Genomic DNA, 22,731 nt, shown 5'->3' with positions numbered 1-22,731 from the left:
TTCTTAACCTTGTACATACAGATAAATTACAGGAAACCGTATCAGAAATTTAGTATTTTCTAAAGTAGAAACTTTCTCAAAGTTTTGGCTTTTTAAAAAAAGAGTGTGCTCAAATGAGGGGTAAAATCCATATATTTTCTTAGAGGCTAGCTTTCTAGCCCTTTGTAGCCTATTATTGGCCTCTGAGTCATTCTTGGAAAACTATGCTGAAATAAAAATTAAATAATGTATGTACAAGTGCTTTGAAGAGATCAAGACAGTCTGAGTTTTAGGAAAGATAGCGATAGTCTTCTTTTCTGCAAAGTCCTCAGGCTGTGAGGAAGAGTTCAGAAAAAGCAGGGGTCTCCTAGAACAGAAGGAGTTTGCATTTGCCTGCAGCATTTGTTTCTTTTTAATATATGCAATGCTCTGAAATAGCGTGTGATTCTCTTTTCAAAATATTTGCAATGGTTTTCTGTAGGATAAAGCTTACGCTTTTTAGTTGGAGTAGTCTTAGCTAAAGTTTACTATTTAAATTCGAGTGTTCAAAGTTCTAGGGCATCCCCTTTGACTCAGATGGTAGAGAATTTGCCTGTAATGCAGGAGACCCCAGTTCAATCCCTGTGTCTGGAAAATGCCTGGAGAAGGGAATGACAACCCACTCCAGTATTCTTTCCTGGTAAATTCCGTGGACAGAGGAGCCTGGCAGCCTACAGTCTATGGGGTTACAAAGACTCGAACATGACTGAGACACTAACAAAGTTCTAAAATAAATTATTTGCCTACAGGTTGGATTTTCTGGAAGTTTTAGTAAGAGAATGTCATAATTATTATCATAAAATGAAACCAGATATTATAGAGGTAGACATTTTGAAAATTATCCATAGAAATTGTTATCATAAAACTTCAAAATGTTTCCCTTTATAATCAAAGGAGAATAGAAGTGTGAATGGAAAATATTGCCTGCCCTATCAGCAAACAAAGGATGGTGAGGCCATCCAGCCCTCAGCCCTTGCGACTGCCAATGGTGAGCCTTGAGGGGACTCAGGATGGAGGCAAAACAGGCTGCCCAATGCCAAGCCCTCAGTTTCTGCAGTCATGCCCAGCTGTGCACCCTGCAGGGACTCAGGATGGGAAAGAACAGGATACAGGTTCCAGATAGCTGGTTTACAGATCAAAGGAATAATTTCAATGAGCCCAGACTCCTGCATCTTCCTCCATATAGAAGAGTTCCAAATTCCTTAACTAGAGAACATGGGGGGAAATGATAACATGTTTTTATGGAAGACTGACCTCCTTGGGACTTTTGATCTTGTAAAGGGAACAAGCATGCATGCATGTGTGCTCGGTCATGTCCAGCCTTTTGTGACCCCTTGGACTGTAGCCATCCAAGCTCCTCTGTCCGTGGAATTTTGCAGGGAAGAATACTGGAGTAGGGAGCCATTTCCTCCTCCAGGAGATCTTCCTGACCCAGGGATCAAACCTGTGTTTCCAGCGTCTCCTACATTGCAGGCGGATTCTTTACTACCTGAGCCAATGGGAATGAGATGTTTGGTTTTCTTTAATGAACAGTCATCTTTTGATGATCCAACTGCCTGGTTTTTGCTGCAAAAGCTCCTATATATCCTGGCTCCTTCCCTACCTCTTTGGAGCAGTCCCTCAGAGCTAGGTAAGTGTCTTGGGCTTAAGCCCTCAGAAAGTCTGCCTAATAAAACATAATTCTCAACTTACTTTTAGGTTGTGATTTTTTTTTCCCAGTTGACAGAAGCGTTCCTCATTTTCTCATCAGCCTTGGGGATCCTTCTGTGGAAAATTTTGAGAGGCATTAACCTAAGAGTAGAGGACAGACTCCCAGCCTGGTACCCAAAACTGTGAATAAGGCGGTCTCAATATTCCTCTTCGAATTTTTTCCACTGCCCTTGTGAGTGAAATCTGATCACCAGCCAGCCATGCACCTGCTCACTGGATTGTCACATCATACTCTACACAGGCCTCAACCAGCTCCTCCCAGGACTCTCTTTCTTCTTCTTCACTTAAGGTTCTCCCAAGTCAGCTCCATTCCCTGGGCTCAGCAGTAAAGAATCCACCTGCCAGTGCAGGAGACATGGGTTCGATCCCTGGATCGGGAAGATAACCATGGAGAATAAAATGGCAACCCAGTCCAGTATTCTTGCCTGGGAAATCCCATGGGAAGAGGAGCCTGGCAGGGCTACAGTCCACAGAGCCACAAAGAGTCAGACACGACTTAGTGACTAAACAGCAGCCTCTAGTCCCTTGGTTATCCTCTCTTCTACTCCGTGTCTATATATATATTTTCCCACATTGTTTGCAATTAGTGGCAAAATACATTACCTAGGTAAAATACACACAGCTTCTCATTGTCATCCTATTTACTGTCTTCCCAGTTTAGCCTGAATATCCCCAGAGGGGAAGACTTTTAATACTCTTCTTGACTCCCGATACACCACCAAACGCTTTGGAACATTGATGACAATACGTGGACAGCAATTTAGAAATCATTAAACTGAGTTTCTCCTTTTATAGATTAGAAAATAGAGACCAAAGATAGAAACAAATGGAAAGATCTGGAGGATAAGATAGAAGAGTGAGTTTCATTGAATGTCTCTCCTTTACTTCTGGTAGGGATTACTTTTACATGAAGTCTTACAGCAACTGAGAGAGAAAGAGAGAGAGGTTTCACTATAGCCTGTGACATATAGGTTAGGTCAGAAATATGGAATTTTGTCTAATAGAACGATTGCTTCATTCTGGCCTCTAGGGACCTTTCCTGTAGATCTGAAAGAAGTTCTGGTATTTCCTGAAAGCAGGAGGCATTGCATTCTTCACTCATCTCTCCCAAGCACATTTGGCCTTTCATTTTTAGCGTGGATTTGTATCTGTCTGGAGTTCTACCCATTCTGATGCAATGCCATTCACGCCCATCCTTTGAAACTTTCTCTACACTCATTTCCCGAGAGCCTTACGTCACCACTACCTGTGTTTGTTCAGGCGTGTCAAGCCTCTTTAGCTGGGGGGATGTCATTTGAGAGGTCGGCGGAGGGTGAGCGTTGAGAGCAGTGAGGATGCTGGAGACTGCAAATGAGACCTGTGGCTATTGCTACACAGCTTGAGAGAGGGGAAGGTGAGACGAGGGGAAAGAATTCCTTCCTCATTCTCTTTAGAAGAATAATAGCATTGGTGTATTATATTGGTATACACAATAATAGCATTGCTATATATGCCTATTGGTATATGCACCCTGTATTCTTCAGCTCATTGAATCCTCATAACAATCCTATAAGAGAGAAACTGGGGCCCAGAAAAGTTAGAACTCACCGAAGTAAGCCAGCAGAATAGCTGTCACCACCTGTATTTGAGCCCAGGAAGTCTGGAGCTATGCTTCCACCCTTGATACTGTTCATAGTAAATCTGAGGTTCTTTCTTTATCATGAAGAAATAAATAACATGAATAAATAAAATCAATTTAGAAGTTTAAGATGTAAGAAAATGTGTAGTCACTGAAGCTTAAAGTGGTAAAGGCAAAATTTATTACTGATTTAAATTATTTCTGTGCCCTGAACTGGTCATATATATATACACAACTTTGGAGAACTTTTGGAGAAGAAATTCATCTGTCAAAGCAAGTCACAGTTGAAGCATTTACCCAAGTCAAAAACTCGAATATTCCTGGCTCACCTAAGTAGACAGTATAAGAACCTTGTGGAAAGATAGACTATTCATCAATAAAAGAAACCTCAGATGATTGCTCATGAGTGAAGTTCCACATGTACCAAACATCAAGTATGAACTGTACTCCTTAAATGACCCAGATTCATATACCTTGCGTTTACATTTCCTGCAAGAAAGAGATTCTCAAGGAAGGAGTAGCAGGCAACCTGATGAAAGTTGATGTTTTCTGACCTGTAAGATGGATAGGATGTGAGTGAGGCCAAGACCTAGAAAAGGAACAGCCCAGCAGAAGACACTGCCAGGAATCCAGGGAAGATTTGGCACTCAGAGTAGATGGGAAAAAACATGGCCATGAAAGATGCATCGGAAATCTAGGACTGACCAGAAGTGAAAGTTGAAAAAAGGAGAAGTGAAAAATGACCCCAAGTTGGCAACCAGGGATGGAGTGTCAGTGACAGGAATAAGCTAGCGTGGGGCTGCGTGGACTGCGGGAGCTCTGAGGCTCGGAACTGTGAGCAAGTCATCTTTGTACCCCAGTTACCATCACTGAGTGATTTCCCAGTAAAAACTGAGTGTGAGAACGAAAGAATGAACTTGAAATCTTCTTTCTTGAGAAAGAGGAATCACTTTTAGGGGAAGGTGATGTGCTCAGTTTTGTGAAAGGACTTTGAGGCAAGAAGCATGTATTTCAGGCTGACGTACCACAGACTAGGTGGCTAAAAGGACAGACATCTGTTTTCTTACAGTTCTCGAAGGCAGAACTCCAAGAGCCAGGCGTTGACAGGTTTGGTTTCTTTGGAAGCCTCAGAAGGAAATGGCAACCCACTCCAGTGTTCTTGCCTGGAGAATCCCAGGGACGGGGGAGCCTGGTGGGCTGCCGCCTATGGGGTCGCACAGAGTTGGACACGACTGATGTGACTTAGCAGCAGCAGCTGCAGCAGCAGTCCTTGGGTTCAGAGGCTCGTCTTCTCCCTGCGTCTTTGCAAGTTCTTCCCTCTGTGTTGGTCTGTGTCCTAATTTCCTCTTTTTATAAGAATATCAGTCATACGGTATTAGAAAAACATCCATATGTATAAGAACACCACCCTCAGGACTTCATTTTACCGTAATTATCACTTTAAATGCCCTGTATCTAAATGCAGTCACATTCTGAAGGTATTGGAGGTTAAGAGAGACGGCTACCCCCACACATATTCCACAAGAATCTGGGAATTTAAGATTATAACCTGGGGAAGAGGACCAAGCTGAAGAGTGATTTGAAGAACATAAGAGTGGATTAATATATACAATAGAACATTACTCAGCTATAAAATAAAATGAAATAATGCCATTTGCAGCAACATGGATGGACCCAGAGATTATTTATACCAAGTGATGTAAGTCAAAGAAAAATATGGAATCTAAAAAAAAAAAGATACAAATGATTTTGTTACATGATAGAAAGGGTTTTATAATATAAATAAAATGTAATAATAAAGGTTATTTTACATTTTACAAAACTGTCTATGATTTATGGACTTTAAAAGCATCTTTTTTCCTGCCATGCTGTGCAGTGTGAAGGATCTTAGTTCCTGACCAGGAAGTGAACATACTTTCACTGCAGTGGAAGCATGGAGCCCTAACCATTGGGTCTCCAAGTGAAAGTCACTCAGTAGTGTCTGACTCTTTGTGAAACCATGGACTATACAGTCCTTGGGATTCTCCAGGCCAGGATACTGGAGTGGGTAGCCTTTCGCTTCTCCAGGGGATCTTCCCAACCCAGGGATCAAACCCAGGTATCCTGCATTGCAAGTGGATTCTTTACCAGCTAAGCCACAAAGGAAGCCCAAGAATACTGGAGTGGGTAGCCTATCCCTTCCCCAGTGGATCTTCTAGACCCAGGAATTGAACTGGGGTCTCCTGCATTGCAGGCAGATTCTTTACCAGCTGAGCTACCAGGGAAGCCCAGTTCAGTTCAGTTGCTCAGTCGTGTCCGACTCTTTGCAACCCCATGAACTGCAGCACACCAGGCCTCCCTGTCCATCACCAACTCCTAGAGTTCACCCAAACCCATGTCCATCGAGTTGGTGATGCCATCCAACTGTCTCATCCTCTGTCATCCCCTTCTCCTCCTGCCCTCAATCTTTCCCAGCACCAGGGTCTTTTCAAATGAGTCAGCTCTTCGCATCAGGTGGCCAAAGTATTGGAGTTTCAGCTTCAGCATCAGTCCTTCCAATGAATACCCAGGACTGATCTCCTTTAAGATGGACTGGTTGGATCTCCTTGCAGTCCAAGGAAGTCCCAAAACCATCTTTAAAGCCATTTCTAGTTGCGTTTTATTATAATCTGAAAAATTTTTTCCATATGATATTCTTTGAAATTTGTTGAGATTTGTCTTAAAGATAATAACATAATCTTCATTTGCAAATGTTCTATATGCTCTATAGCTTTGGCTTATAGTATTATAACTATGACAACTTCATCAGGTTTGCTAGTTATGCTATTCAAATTGTCCATATGCTCACTGAATTTTTTCTTTTGTAGATTAATCATTTACTGATGAACTCATGTTCAACTTTCTAACTATATAAAAAAAGGGTGGATGACACCATGAGACATATAGTCTTTCACATCAACCTGCTTGTAATAGAAAATATATGTGTGGGTGTATATATATGAATAAACATAGGAGTTTCTCAGATAAGATTTGGGATCCACTGAATCTAGGTGGGTCCAGGAAATAACTCAGAGAATGAGCTAAGTAATTACTAAACTCACAGTTTAAACAGTGTCTATCAGAGGAGTTCCCAACCTCTGCCCCGCTGCGTGGATTTCAGGACCATTACTCAGTCAAGCTACACCATGTTCCCAGGAAAAGACTCATAAAGCAAATGGATGCAGTGAGTTCCTGGACTACAAGAGAGATTTAGGTATGTGACTGCCACCTGAAATATTACTGGAACAAGACCGGCACTACTTTCTCCAAAGACCAATTTGTGGGGTTGTTGCCTCTCACAATCAAAGGCTTCCCAGGTTGTCCTAGTGCTAAAGAATCCACCTGCCAATACAGAAGACATAGGAGATGCAGGTTCAATCTCTGGGTCTAGACGATGCCCTGGAGTAGAAAATGGCAACCCACTCCACTATTCTCACCTGGAAAATTCCATGGACAGAGGAGCCTGGCAGATTACAGTCCACACAGTTACAAAGAGTCAGACTGAGTGACTGAGCACAGGCATACGCACAAAATCAGAGGCAGCTTGTAGTCTCTTCCATTCTGATGTCTTTCACTTTCCTCTCTGTTCTAATATGGCATTTGTAGAATGGAATCTGGTAGAATTGTACCAGCAGTGTTCTCCCAGCAACTAGCTCTCAGATTTGTGTCAGTCATGGCTGTTATCATGATGCCAGTGTTACAAAGTTACGATCAGTGATTTCTAGATTGGCTTAGTGATGAGGAAGAAAGGGGAAAAAGAGAAAAACCATAGTGGCATGCTGCTACCAGGAGAAGTTATAATGTTGATTTTCCTGTTTGAAGCAGTGCTGTTCCTTGGTCATGGTCTCAGGAAGGTGTAGGAATTAAATGTAAAATAAATACTCTGTAAAGGCTTCTCCTTACACAAGAGACCTTAAACAAAGACCTACAAACATGGCTTATTTTTTTGCATAATCTGGCCCTTGCTGACCTCTCCTGGACACCCCTGGCTTCTCAGCCCTAAATAGAGATGCTCCTGTCATCACCTGTCCCCCACCCCAGCCCATCCCATCTTACCAACTTCTACCATTCTGGAGATTTCAGCTCCAATATGATGTCACATATACTGTGAACAGACTCCTTGGAAAAGACCCTGATTCTAGGAAAGATTGAAGGCAGGAGGAGAAGGGGACAACAGAGGATGAGATGGTTGGATGGCATCACCGACTCAATGGTCATGAGTGTGAGCAAGCTCCAGAAGTTGATGATGGAGAGGGAAGCCTGGCGTGCTGCAGTCCACGGGGTCGCAAATAGTCGGACACAATTGAGCGACTGAACTGAACTGATGATGCCACAGTTGAAAGTCATACCAAGTAAGGTCCTTCTGCTTATATCCTTTTAGAACCCAAAGTTAATTTTCCTTCTTAGCTCTTGTTAAATATGACTGTTTGTTTAATACCTAGCAACTTCACAAGACCAGAAGCTCCACAAAGGACAGACATATTTACACTCTTGACCAATCTTTTCCCAGTGTCTAGATCAGTGCAGAATCTAACGACCACGGAATAAACACATAATTAGTGCAACTATTTCTTTGCCTGTAGGTATTTGATTTGTCTTTTTAGAATCTCAGGTTTGTATGTTTATTTTTAATAGAAAGTAGCACGAAATGGTGGAAAGACCACAGGTTATGGAACTAGACACATGAGTTGATATTGAACCACTAGATTTTATTTGTCTAGATTCAGATGAGAGAAATACCAGTAGTTGATAATCAGTTCTCATTCTCTTTGACCTTTTTGTTTTTAAAAAATACAGTTTATTTTTAAAGAGCCATATATGTACTTTTTTAAAAAATTTTATTTTATTTTTAAACTTTACATAATTGTATTAGTTTTGCCAAATATCAAAATGAATCCGCCACAGGTATACATGTGTTCCCCATCCTGAACCCTCCTCCCTCCTCCCTCCCAATACCATCCCTCTGGGTCGTCCCAGTGCACTAGCCCCAAGCATCCAGTATCGTGCATCGAACTTGGACTGGCAACTCGTTTCTTACATGATATTTTACATGTTTCCATGTCATTCTCCCAAATCTTCCCACCCTCTCCTTCTCCCACAGAGTCCATAAGACTGTTCTATACATCAGTGTCTCTTTTGCTGTCTCGTACACCGGGTTATTGTTACCATCTTTCTAAATTCCATATATATGCGTTAGTATACTATATTTATGTTTTTCCTTCTGGCTTACTTCACTCTGTATAATAGGCTCCAGTTTCATCCACCTCATTAGAACTGATTCAAATGTATTCTTTTTAATGGCTGAGTAATACTCCATTGTGTATATGTACCACAGCTTTCTTATCCATTCATCTGCTGATGGACATCTAGGTTGCTTCCATGTCCTGGCTATTATAAACAGTGCTGTGATGAACATTGGGGTACACGTGTCTCTTTCCCTTCTGGTTTCCTCAGTGTGTATGCCCAGCAGTGGGATTGCTGGATCATAAGGCAGTTCTATTTCCAGTTTTTTAAGGAATCTCCACACTGTTCTCCATAGTGGCTGTACTAGTTTGCATTCCCACCAACAGTGTAAGAGGGTTCCCTTTTCTCTACACCCTCTCCAGCATTTATTATTTGTAGACTTTTGGATCACAGCCATTCTGACTGGTGTGAAATGGTACCTCATAGTGGTTTTGATTTGCATTTCTCTGATAATGAGTGATGTTGAGCATCTTTTCATGTGTTTGTTTAAAGAGCCATATATGTACTTTTTTAAAGCATTCTGTTTTTTTAAAAGTCTTTATTGAATTTATTACAGTACTGCTTCTGTTTTATTTTTTTGTTTTTGTTGTTTTTGTTGTTGTTTTGCTTTGTTTTGTTTTTGCCCACAAGACTTGTGGCATCTAAATCCCTCAACCAGGGATGGAACCTGCATCGTCTGCATTGGAAGGTGACATCTTAACCACTGGACCACAAGGGAAGTCCCTGACCTTTTGACTGAGCATTCACTTTTACTTGAAATTATCCCCTTGGCTTTGTCGTCTCACTATCTTATATTCTCTTAAATATCTAACATTTCCTCAGTTTTCTTTCCTTTGTCCCCAGAATTCCATTCTGTGTTGTCTTTGCACTGGGCATCCTTTATACAGAGATCTCATTTTCCCTTGTAGTTTTAACATCCCTAATTTTCAACTGCCTCATTGATACCTTCATGAGAACACAATAAAAGGTATTGCAGTTAACCCCAGAACAATGCTCTATAGCTATTTGCCCATCACTTGTAATTCTGTATAGTTTGAAGCTTTAGGTAAACTTTTAGTGAATTACTTGTATTTTATTCCTAATTGCTATAGAAAATGTATTTTGCACAGTACTAATACAGGCTCACTTACTTTGTAACAAGGACAATTCCTGTGTGTTCAATATATAACATCTATTACAAAAATAAACATCTGATGTTTCGCTGAATTATCTCAGAGATCACAGATCTCTTCTAAATCATCCATTGGATTTTCTCAGGGTAAATACTCTTGAATCAGATAGTTAGACAACTTTTCAGGGCACTCAAATCCATAGGGAGGGAAGGATGTATTCTAAAAATAATTCCAATATAAGAAATGTCATCCGGACATATTTCTGTGTTATGGAAGACATCCCCAAACTTACTAAAACTCTCTGAAATGCAATAGCCTTTCTTGATGGGGAGGATAAAGAATTGACTGATAATGATCCAGCAAAAATCAAATATGCCATTCATCAAAGAGAAATGATTTTTATTTTGTTTGAGTAACTTCTGCTAAGTCAAGGCATTTTCTTTGATAAAAAATGTTAGTTACACTTTGAGCTTCACATTGCAAGCTTTGCAGTGAGCCAAAAGTTATAAGTAAATATGTTTTTAAGTTATTCTGTAGCCCTAGAGAGCAAGAAAGACAAAAACTAAACAGGCCACTGCTGTGGAGGGCACAGTTGGACACCTTAGGCACAGAGACTTGACATCCAAGGTACTCTGTGCTGTGCTGTGCTTAGTCACTCAGTTGTGTCCGACTCTTTGAGACTCTATGGACTGTAGTCCGCCAGGCTCCTCTGTCCATGGGGATTCTCCAGACAAGAATACTGGAGTGGGTTGCCATGCCCTCCTGCAGGTGATCTTCCCAATCGAGGTCTCCTGCATTGCAGGCGAATTTTTTTACCATCAGAGCACCACCAAAGCCCAAGAATACTGGAATGGGTAGCCCATCCCTTCTTCAGATGAACTTCCTGACCCAGGAATCGAACAGGGGTCTCCTGCATAGCAGGAGTATTCTTTACCAAGCTGAGCTACCAGGGAAGCCCCCAAGGTACCTGGCCCAACAATTTCCCCCTGTCGTCTCTAAGATCAGCTGCTACATGGAAATACCTGGAGACCAGGTAAATAAGAAGGCAAAATTTTTACTACGGCTCCTCTAAACACCTACACACCTAAAGTCATAAGACTAGATTTAAGCTAGACAAATACTAGAAAAACAGTTGTCTTCAAGGTTGAAACCTAACTTTTTTTCTAAATAGAAAAAAAAGAAAAAGAAGGAAAAGAAAAGAGAGAAAGAAATATTGAAAACAAGTTATACTTAATACTACCCCAAATCAGAAATCAGCTGTCCAACATAGTTACATACTGAGAACTTGGAAGCAAAGCCTCTGTGTAACTGTAAAGGAAGGTGCCTCCACTGAGATTCAACCACTTGACTTGTACACAAACCTTTTGGGCATTTATTCAAACCTATTTATTGTTATTTTATACCATATTAAATACGTTTTCATATTTGAAAGCTGAGCCAATATCAGTTTAAAATACAGACCTTAGGATAAAGTCAGGTCTCAGTTTCAAAAATGACGTAACTCATTTGAACCTATTTGACAGACAAAAGGAAAAACTACACCAAATCAGTCGTATCCCAAATAACACAGAACATGTGATATTAGGGAACAGACAGGGATCTTATCCTGAAACACAGGTGCTGAGGAAGCAATGTATGATAAACAGCATAACATATGATAAACAGGCCTGCCCATGATTAGGGAGGCCTGGTGTGCTGCAGTCCATGGGGTCGCAAAGAGTCGGGCACGACCGACTGACTGACTGAACTGAACTGCCCATCATAAGACACCAAGAAAAATTAAATGTAGAATCTTCTGTGAAAAAAGAGTGCAATTTAAAATTTTTATTTAAGATGAATGCAATTCGAAGTTTGGTGTTTAAAGAAGTCTTCAATAGGTCATAAGTTTGTCTGTGCTTTCCCAAGCACATCCTCTGCCCTCCGGTCTATAATGTTGGAGCCAGGGTTTCCCTTGCCATTTTACTTCTGATGAGCATCTGACAGTGGGAAGCAGTGGGAGACAGAATGGAAGAGGAAGGAAGAAGACAATTCTTCCTGTTTCCAGTGCCCATTAGCTTTGTTCAAGCAGCAACAATCATTGGTTGCAGCCTATTGATGCTCTTAGCACTCCTGGTGCCTGCCTCTGCTGGGTTCTTCCTCAATAACCAATTCACAAACTAGCACAATTAAGTGGCTGCTGTCCTGTTTCATTTGGGGATGACTTCTTGTGCAGCAATAGTAACCAGAACACCAGAGTCTTTTCTTTCTTCCCTTCTTTTTCTTCTTCCTTACCTTTTTCTCTCTTTTTGGCCACACCATGCATGGCATGTGGCGTGTGGTTTCCCAACCAGGGATCAGACACACAGTGCCTGCAGTAGAAGCATGGAGTCTTAACCACTGGACCACAAGGTAAGTCCCTCAGGACACCAGATCTTCAAAACTTGTCCTTCACAGAAGGTGCTCAAGTAATATTTTATTGAATAAAAGAATACATGCTGAGAAACTAGATGGCAGAATCTGGGGGCAGTACACCAATGGTATTCTCCACTTACTCCCAAAGTTTGCTTTACTTTGGCCCTAGAACGAAGAATCAATCCAGGAAACAGTTCAGAAGTCAAATTCCACTATACAAAGTAAGTTTTTTTTCTTTTCTTTTCTTTTTAATAAAGAGGAAGGCATTTGTCTTATCTTATGGCTGAGTATGCATACTTCTTAAATAATTCCCACATTTCTTATACTTTCTTATCCTATCACCTCAAATTTGCTTTTATTCTCCTCCATTCCCAAGACTAGGCTCGATTTTCATGCTATTTGAAGAATTTCTAGAAACTGGTGCTAATGAAGTGCTTATGCGATCTCATCATCCTGGAATTAGTAGTCTTCTGAAGGCTGATTATTAAACAAGCTTTCATTTTTAGTTGATTAGCATCAATATTCCAGATGAAACTCAGATTTTACATATTCACGTGAATAACAGCAGGGGGCACACCTAGCTCCCAGGTCTTGTTTTATAATATCTTTCTCCATCCAAAGAAACAAAAGGTCCCCGGAGAAATGGCTGATTGTTGGATTAAGGCAGGAAATGTATAAGATGAGTCTGGGTCATCTTACAGTTTCAGAAAGTAAACAACTGCTCAGAAGTTAAAAAGTCCAAACTGACGGAGGGATGTTGAAGGAAGATGAATGCAAAAGCAAAGAACTCCCAACAGGCACAGCTAGAGCAGTTTGAGCAGCAGAATAAATGCTGTAGTGCCTGTGTGCTTAGTCACTCAGTCATGTCCTGCTGTTTGCAACCCCATGGGCGATAGCCCGTCAGGCTCCTCTGTCCATGAAATTCTCCAAGCAAATACTGGAGCGGGTTGCCGTTTCCTCCTCTGGGGATCTTCCTGACCCTGGGGACTGAATCCACATCTCCTTTGTCTCTTGCATTACAGACAGATTCTTTACCACTGAGCCATCAGGGAAACCCCAAATAAAGTTGTATTGGATTATAATCAAAAAGTATAAAATAAATGTCCATGAATTCATACTTATTTAAATAAGTGGGTGGATAAATAAATAAATGGAGAGAATAGATGTTTCCTGTGCAGAGAAATTTCAAACACTAAGATAGATACCCCACCAACAAGCAATGTACTATACCTCCCGGTCCTTATGTGTGGTTTTCACAGAGCAATTTATTTCCAAGGAGGATAGTACAGAAAGAGATAGGAAAAAAAAAAAAAAGTAACTCGACAATGGTGAAAGAAATTAAAAAAATTAGTAAATAGAAAGAGATCCTATGTTCATGGATAGGAAGAATTAATACTGTTAAAATGGCAACACTACCAAAAGCTATCTATAATTTCAGTATGAACACTATCAAGCTTCCAGTGTCGTTTTCAACAGAAATGAAATAAATAAATAAATAAAAGCACTTCTAAAATGTATACCCTGAGCAGTAAAGAAATCCTGAGAAAGAAGAACAAAGGAGGAGGCATCACGTTTCCAGATTTCAAGCTATACTACAAAGTTATATTAATTAAAACAGTGTGGTACTGGCATAAAACCTGACAAATAGACCAATAGAACAGAATTGAATGCTTAGAAATAAACCCAAGTATGTAATCAACTAATATTTGATGAGAGAGCCAAGAATATTCAGTGGGAAATGACAGTCCTTCGATAAATGGGACTGGGAAAATTGGATATTCACATGTAAAAGAATGAACCTTAAAACCTGCCTTATACCACTTGTGAAAAGATAATCTACAGAATGGGAAGAAGTATTTGTAAACCATATTTCTGAATTGTAAACCATATTTGTAAACCATATATCTGATAAGTGATTAATATCCAAAATATATAAAGGGTTGACACAACTTAATAGCAAACAGCAACAACAAGAAAATGCCTAATTAAAGAATGAGCAAAGGACCTGAATAGACATTTTTACAAAGAAGATATACAAATGACTAACAGGTACATGAAAGAATGATGCTCAACATCACTAATTATTAGGGAAATGCAAATTAAAACCACAATAAGATATCACCTCCTGATTTTTAGAATGGCCATTATCTAAAAGACAAGAGATAATAAATGTTGAGATGGATATAGAGAAAATAGAGTCCTTGTACAGTTGGTGGGAATGTAAGTTGTGAAGCCACTGTGTAAGACAACATGGGTGTTCCTTAACAAATTAAAAATAGAGCTAGCATATGATCCAGCAATTCTACTTCTGGGAATATATCCAAAGGAAAGAAAAACATTGACTGGAAAAGATATGTGCACCCTCATATTTGCCACAATAGCTAAGACACAGAAATCATCTAAGTGTCCATCAATGAATGACTGGATAAAGAATATGTAATGTAATATTTTTCAGTCATTAAAAAAAATGAGAAAATCCTACTGTTTGTGACAATGCAAATTAACTTTGAGAACATTATGCTAAATGAAATAATTCAAAGGGACAGAGATGAATATTGGTATGTTAGGACTTTTATGTGAATCTTAAACAAAAACATAGAAAAAGATATCAGATTTGTGATTACCAGAGGTGTAGGGGTAGTGAAGAAAGGGAGGGTTGGAGAAGGTGGTCAAAAACTACAAATTTCCAGCTATAAGGTAAGTACTAAGGGTGTAATATACCACATGATAACTACAGTTAACACTCCTGACTGATACGTAGAAAAACTGTTAAGAGAATAGATCCTGAAGTTCCTATAACATAGAGAAAAAAGTCTTCTCTTTCCTCTTTCCTTTTTATTGTACTTACATGAGTTAGTGGATGCTAACTAAGTCTACTGAGAGAACATTTAATAATACATGCAAATCAAGCCATCATTCTGTACACAGGAACTTTAGGCAGGGATATATCTCAATTGTTTCTCAATAAAACTGGAAGAGAAAAAGAATAACTTTAGAACAAAGAAACTGGCATCCACTACTTGTGTGTGTGTGTGTCACTCAGTCGTGTCCAACTCTTTGCGACCACATGGACTGTAGCCCGCCAGTGTCCTCTGTCCATGGAATTTTCCAGACAAGAATACTGGAGTGGGTTGTCACTTCCTTCTCCAGGGGATCTTCCCAATCTAGGGATCGAACCTGGGTCTCCTGCATTGCAGGTGGATGCTTTACCATCTGCGCTATGAGGGAAGTCCAGTTGGTCAAGATTAATTTAACATCAGCATCATATTCACATGATACTTTGTACCCTCAACATGATATGATGAGAAGGACACTTTATCTCCACCATCTTTCCAGGAATTAGTCCAGCCTGTTGGAGACTGGACTATTCAATACAATGAATATCCAGCATGAGATCCTGGAATAGTAAAAGGAGATGAGGGAAAAGCTGAGGATGTCTGAATTAAGCATTTTCCATAATTAATAAAAATGTATCAATATCAGCTCATTAATTGTGACAGAGGCAGCATACCAATAAAATATCATAACCATAATGGAAAACAGGTTGGAGTCAATGGGACTTGTTTGTACTACCATCATAATAATTTTGTAACTCTAAAACTGTTCTGAAATAAAAAAGCTTATTTTAAAAAGGGTTCAAATAAAAAGATGTTGACAAAAGTTTTGATAACATAAAAAATAAATGTTGACAAAACTCAAAAGAGTATCTTCACCATGTGCACAGCTGTCTTGCTGACTGTCTTCTCGATGACTAGGTTTGCGAGTTGAGAATCTATATGTGTCTACTCAGCAAGGGTAACATTAAAATCCTGCCAGGTTTGGTGATGAATAGTCTGGAGGCTGCCATAGCTAGCCTGTTCCAAGAATTTAGAAAAAGGAACTTAGTTATCTGCCCACTCTTCTTCATTAAGTTTAATTTATGGACCGTGGGTTTCAGTAAAGTGAAATTTTGAAAACAACAGCAAATTGTTCTACAGGAAAGGGATGACATGGGGCTTCAGCCCACGATGCTCAGAAACAAAGGGGAAATACAATTACTGAAAGAGAATAAGGGCATTGCATTGTTGAGAAGGCCCAGCACAGAATAAATACACCTAACTATCCCCACCTCTTCCCACTTAGTCCAGTCCAAAGAGTAACCTCAAATGTACTAGACTTTAATGCTTGCATTAAGCTTTGTAAAACAAACAGCAACTAAAAAAAAAAAAAAAGGTTAAAGGAGAAACGTATCATGCAGTTGCAAGAATTCAAATAATTTTTCGATTGTAATATTTAAAATAAACTCCATAAAGAAAGCATAGTAAGTACTAACAGGAAAAGTGTATGCCCCTTTCCAGAAGTGACCTTGAAGACCATCTTTGTATCACTTGAGCCATATGTCTCTATTAGAGGACTGGAAAAATAAATGAAGACCTCATAACTGAGGAGGGGTGAAAGTCATCATTCAGTGTGACATTTTCATCATGGAGCTTTATGGCTTTACACTTACTCAGGTCGATTTGCTTAAAAGTAGGGTCCTGAAAATGAATCCAAGTGAACGATCAACTTATTCAACAAATTATTAAATTTATTAAATTTAACAAGTAATTTAATTAATTATGTAACAGTGGTCATGTATGGATGTGAGAGTTGGACTATGAAGAAAGCTAGCGCCAAAGAATTGATGCTTTTGAACTGTGGTGTTGGAGAAGACTCTTGAGAGTCCCTTGGACTGCAAGGAGATCCAACCAGTCCATTCTGAAGATCAGCCCTGGGATTTCTTTGGAAGGAATGATGCTAATGCTGAAACTCCAGTACTTTGGCCACCTCATACGAAGAGTTGACTCACTGGAAAAGACTCTGATGCTGGGAGGGATTGGGGGCAGGAGGAGAAGGGGACAACAGAGGATGAGATGGCTGGATGGCATCACTGACTCGATGGACGTGAGTCTGAGTGAACTCCGGGAGTTGGTGATGGACAGGGAGGCCTGGTGTGCTGCGATTCATAGGGTCGCAAAGAGTCGGACATGACTGCGCGACTGAACTGAACTAAACTGAACTAAACAGTTAAATATTTAATAGTTAATTTAGCAGTTAACTATTCAATAAACTATTTTTCAAAGTTTTCCTTTAACTTGAACCTTTTCCCCTGACTTCCGCAATCCTTTCCAGCAATGCTCACTTGCATCTGCTTCTACTCCAGCCTATTAATTTTTATGAAGGTGGTGGGATTTTCCTTTAATCACTGGCACAGAAAAAGTTATGGCATAGTGCCAGATCCTATAGAAGTGTAAAGTTTCTAATAACCTCTTGGGCTAAGGTAAGTACAGAATCGAAGGCAGTGGCAGGACTTAAATCCACAAAATAAGGAGACTAATAAGCACAAAAGGAAAGGCTTTCCATTGACAAACAAAACGGCAGGAACAGGAACAAGAGACAATGCTGAGGCAAATGCTGGATAGGGGCTGTATGTGAGTGTGTGTGTGTGTGAGTGTGTGTGTGTGTGTGTGCACGTGTGTGCACACGCGCGTGTATATGCTTAGTCACTCAGTTGCGTCTGATTCTTTGCAACGCCACGGACTGTTCCTTGCCAGGCTCTTCTGTCCACGGAATTTTCCAGGCAAGCACACTGAAGCAGGTTACCATGTCCTACCTCAAGGGATCATCTCAACTCAGGGATTGAACTCACGTCTCTTGGGTCTCCTGCATTGGCAGGGGGATTCTTTCCCACTGCACCACTTGGGAAGCCCCAGATAAGGGCTGAAACAATATCAAAACTTTGAAATACTCTCAATAACTGGCAAATAGGATTAAAAAAACCCTGATCTATTGGCGAAATGACTTTTTGCAAATTGACCACTGAGTTCTCTTTTGACAACATTATGCAGTCTCATCATGACACAAAACAGGACTCTCTGGGCTTTACCGAGAAGACATAAGAATTCATTGGGAAATAAATGTTCAAACTGCCATGCACATAATCCTATTTCTGACTTTTCTTCCAAGCTTACCGTATGCCTTGAGTAAGAGCCCAGAGTTGGTGAGTTTCAACATTTCTACCAATTTAAGGAAAGAAGAGGAGAGAGAGGACATTTTCTCAACTTCTGAGTAATATCACCTGACATATAATTAGTGCCTGCTTTTGTTGCTCAAAATGAACCCACTCTGACCCCAGAAACCTCTTTAAAATAATAATGGGACTAATTAGTTACCTATTTTGTTTATAGTCGGGTGTATATATCAATCTCAACCTCCCAATTTATCCCTCCTCCCCTTTTACCCCCTGGTAAACATAAGTGTGTTTTCTGTATCTGAGACTCTACTTCTGTTTTGTAAATAAGTTCACTTGTATTTTTTCAGATTCCACATATAAGCGATATCATGATATTTGTCTTTTTCTATCTGAGTTACGTCACTCATTATTATAATCTCTAGACCCATCCATGTTGCTACAAATGCCATTCTTTTGTTCCTTTTATGGCTGAGTAATATTCCATGGTATATATGTACATCTTCTTTACCCATTCCTCTGTTGATGGACATTTTCATTGCTTCTGTGTCCTGGCTATTGTGAGTAGCACTGCAGTGAACACTGGGGTGCATGTATCTTTTCAAATTATGAAGAAAACTAATAAGGACCTGCTGTATAGCACAGGGAACTCTACTCCTCAATAACAGCCTAGATGGGAAAAGAATCTAAAATAAGAGTCAACATGTATAACTGATTCACTGTGCTATAGCCCTGAAAATAACACAGCATTGTAAATCAACTATACTCCAGTAAAATATTTTTTAAAAAGAATAATGAGATTCTTTAGTTATAAAATCATCCAGGAACTGATAAAGACAGTGAAGGATATGTTAGGAATTTATGTATCACCATCCATACATGTTATAGGCTAAATTCCCACATTTTTAGAATAGTAACATGAAGTCTTATCTTGTTCTACCAACAGGATTCTGTTGGAAAGGAGAAAAGGCTGGAAGGAGATGAGGCAGAAGCAAAAAGAGGGGATGGAAGGACGTTGTGTTCCACTCTTGATACGGCCAGTGGGAGCCCAGCGTTGTGGCCGTGACAAGACATTTTCCCACTTTTTCCCACACTAGTCTCCCCCAGGAATAACCTCATCACTGTTTCCTAAACACACTGTCCTTCATCGGATCTCTCACCACAATTGCCTTTTCATTCTAACTTTCTGAATTCCATCTATTTTCAGGGTCCAGTTGAATGGTCCCTTTCCAAGCATTTCCCACCCAGTCTGGTATCGTCTTCTCTACCCCTTCCATAAAGTGGGTTTAGGAAAGAAACTCGTCTGAATTTTGACCCCGTTTAGTCTGCACAGGGGCTTCCCCAGTGGTTCAGTAGTCAAGGATTCGCCTGCAATGCAGAAACGCAGGAGGCACAGGTTCCATCTCTGGGTCGGGAAGATCCCCTGAAGAGGAAATGGCAACCCACCCCAGTATTCATGCCTGGAAAATTCCATGGACAGAGGAGCCTCACATGCTATAGTCTATGAGGTCGCAAAGAGTTAGACGCAGCTGAAGCGACTGAGCACGCACAGTCTGCATAACTTACTTGGAAACTGAGGAGCAACAAATGGACGGGACGTGATGCTTTTCTGTGTGTGTTATATAGACGTTCACTAAAGTACAATGTCTTGCAAGCCCGTTATGTTTCAACATAAAGGCTGGTTTATGTTGTGAACCACCCTTACAGCTGTGCTGGACGCATGCACACCTGCTCTGTGAACCCCTGCTGGGTGAACGTATAGGTTAATGAATAAAGGAACGCGTGAAAGGGTGCCCTGAGCCAACAGTTGCACATAAATGCAGGAAGCACGAGGATGCACAGCAAAGAATCTGAGCAGGAGCTTTCCCCTGGCCCAGCATGCTCCTTCCCACAGAGTTCTCAGCTTTCTTTAGAGACCTAAACTCAGGGTGTGGGGGGGTTCCCTGGTGACCAGTAGTTAAGAGTCCACCTGCCAGTGCAGGGGACATGGATGTGATCCCTGATCCGGGGAGGTCCCATGTGCTGCAGAGCAACTAAGCAACTAAGGTCATAACTACTGATCCCCTGGTGCTAAAGCCCGTGCTCTGCAACAGGAGAAACCACCGCAGTGAGAACCCAATGAAGCACCGTAATGAAGGGGAGACCCTGTGCACCACAATTAGAGAAAGCTCACATGCAGCAAAGAAGACCCAGCATCGCCATAAATAAATAGAATTAAAAAAAATTAATGTATTTGAAAAACTCAGTTGTTTCGAACTTGTCATGGCAGAGAAAGTGAGAGGACTTCAAAGGAAATATGAATGATTCCATAAACATGGATCCTCACATTAACAGCCCTTTATGGACAATAAAAAGTCACCGGAGGTAAATCTAAAATAAATTTCCTTTCCCAGAGCCCAAGAGAAAAATAACTCTTGAACATCTTTATTTAATTAAGTCTACATTCCTAGGAATGAGGAGCTCAAACGACTTCATTTCCTGTTTATGTAAAAATTTTTTGTCACTGGAAGCAGGGAAAAATATTCATCTTGTTGACCTTCTCATAAAGGTATCACCCACTCACCAATGGCCTATTCTTTCAAAGTATAATTCGTTAATGTCACCACCGGTCACCCAAAGATCAGATAAGGCAAATCTCAGGTTTTCTCTGTGTCCTGCAGTTTCACAAGGGGGAAGATTTCACTTGCCTGATATTTCATCTTGTTCCGTGTCTAAGGGTTTTGGAAAACACACTGTGAAGTTCCACCTGGCGTCTGTGTGAGTGATCCCTGGACTTGGACAGGTTCAGTCTATTTGTTTTACTTTTTCGTCACACCCTGTGGCATTCAGGATCTTAGTTCCCTGACCTCACCCACCTGCATTGGGAGGGGGAGTCTTAACCCCTGAAATGCCAGGGAAGTCCCTGGACAGGTTCAGTTTTCTGAAGCAAATCTGCCTGCCCTGTTAGTGACCTTCTTTGTTGTAAACTGAACCAAGATTAATAACTATTTACATGGCATTTGTTCATTGCCCGCTTTCAGCTGGTAAATGCCAGAACTGTGCATTTGTTCAAACTATACTCTTGTTCTGCCAACGCACTGCAGAGATAGTATCATCCAGAGCTGGCTGTTGTTCCCCCTGACTCCATCCTTCAGAGGACGGGACAGAATGTAATTCGAGTAATTTGCTCAAGACAGGACATTTATAACATGCATCCTTCTGCTTTCTGTGCCCAGAGAGATTACACACTATTTTACCAACATTGTATTTTTGAAGGAATTTGTCTTATCTGTTTTGTTTGGAAATAACTTTATACTTACTCCATGTTTATCATTCTCTCCCTCTTAATGTGTGTATGTAAATTCTTTTTTCAGCCATTTGAGAGTACGTTGCAAAAACAATGCCCTTTTCCCTCATGCTGTATTTCCTAAAAACAAGAGCATTCTCTTATAAATCTAGAGTATGTACAGTTTTCCAAATCAGAAAATTTACATCAGTACATTTATGTTATGTAAACTTCAGGCCTTCGGCAAGTTTTGTCATTTGTCTTACTACTTTATAGCACAAGGATTTTATACTTTTTCTCTGGTCCAGGAGTCAAGGCACGATTAATGTTGCTTTTGATTTCAGTTCAGTTCAGTCGCTCAGCTGTGTCTGACTCTTTGTGACCCCATGGACTGCAGCACTCCAGGCTTCCCTGTCCAGCACCAACTCTAGGGGCTTGCTCAGACTCATGTCCATCAAGTCTGTGATGCCATCCAACCATTTCATTCTCTGCTATCCCCTTCTCTTCCCACCTTCAACCTTTCCCAGCATCAGGGTCTTTTCAAATGAGTCAGCTCTTCGCATCAGGTGGCCAAAGTATTGGAGTTTCAGCTTCAGCATTAGTCCTTCCAAAGAATATTCAGGACTGATTTTCTTTAGGATTGACTGGGTTGATCTCCTTGCAGTTCAAGGGACTCTTAAGAGTCTTCTCCAGCACCACAGTTCAAAAACATCAGTTTTTCAGAGCTCAGATTTCTTTATGGTCCAACTCTCACATCCATACATGACTACTGAAAAAACCATAACTTTGACTAGACAGACCTTTGTTGGCAAAGTAATGCCTCTGCTTTTTAATATGATGTCTAGGTTGGTCATAGTTTTTCTTCCAAGGAACAAGTGCCTTTTAATTTCATAGCTGCAGTTACCATCTGCAGTGATTTTGGAACCAATAAAAATAAAATCTGTCACTGCTTCCATTGTTTCCCCATCTATTTGCCATGAAGTGATGGGACCAGATGCCATAATCTTAGTTTCCTGAATGTTGAGTTTTAAGCCAGCTTTTTCACTCTCCTCTTTCACTTTCATCAAGAGGCTCTTCAGTTCTTCTTAGCTTTCTTCCATAAGGGTGGTGTCATCTGCATATCTGAGGTTATTGATATTTCTCTTGGCAATCTTGATTCCAGCTTTAATTCATCCAGCCAGGAATTTCTCATGATGTACTCTGCATATAAGTTAAATAATCAGGGTGACAATATACAGCCTTGATATACTACTTTCCCAATTTGGAACCAGTTCATTGTTCCATGTCTGGTTCTAACTATTGTTTTTTAACCTGTATATAGATTTCTCAGGAGGCAGGTAAGGTGGTCTGGTATTCCCATCTCTTT

Source organism: Bos indicus, chromosome 27 (genome assembly GCF_029378745.1).
Source record: "Bos indicus isolate NIAB-ARS_2022 breed Sahiwal x Tharparkar chromosome 27, NIAB-ARS_B.indTharparkar_mat_pri_1.0, whole genome shotgun sequence".
In the NCBI taxonomy this organism is placed as follows: domain Eukaryota; kingdom Metazoa; phylum Chordata; class Mammalia; order Artiodactyla; family Bovidae; genus Bos; species Bos indicus.
The sequence above is the reverse complement of the archived record's forward strand: the minus strand, read 5'-3'. Positions refer to the sequence as shown.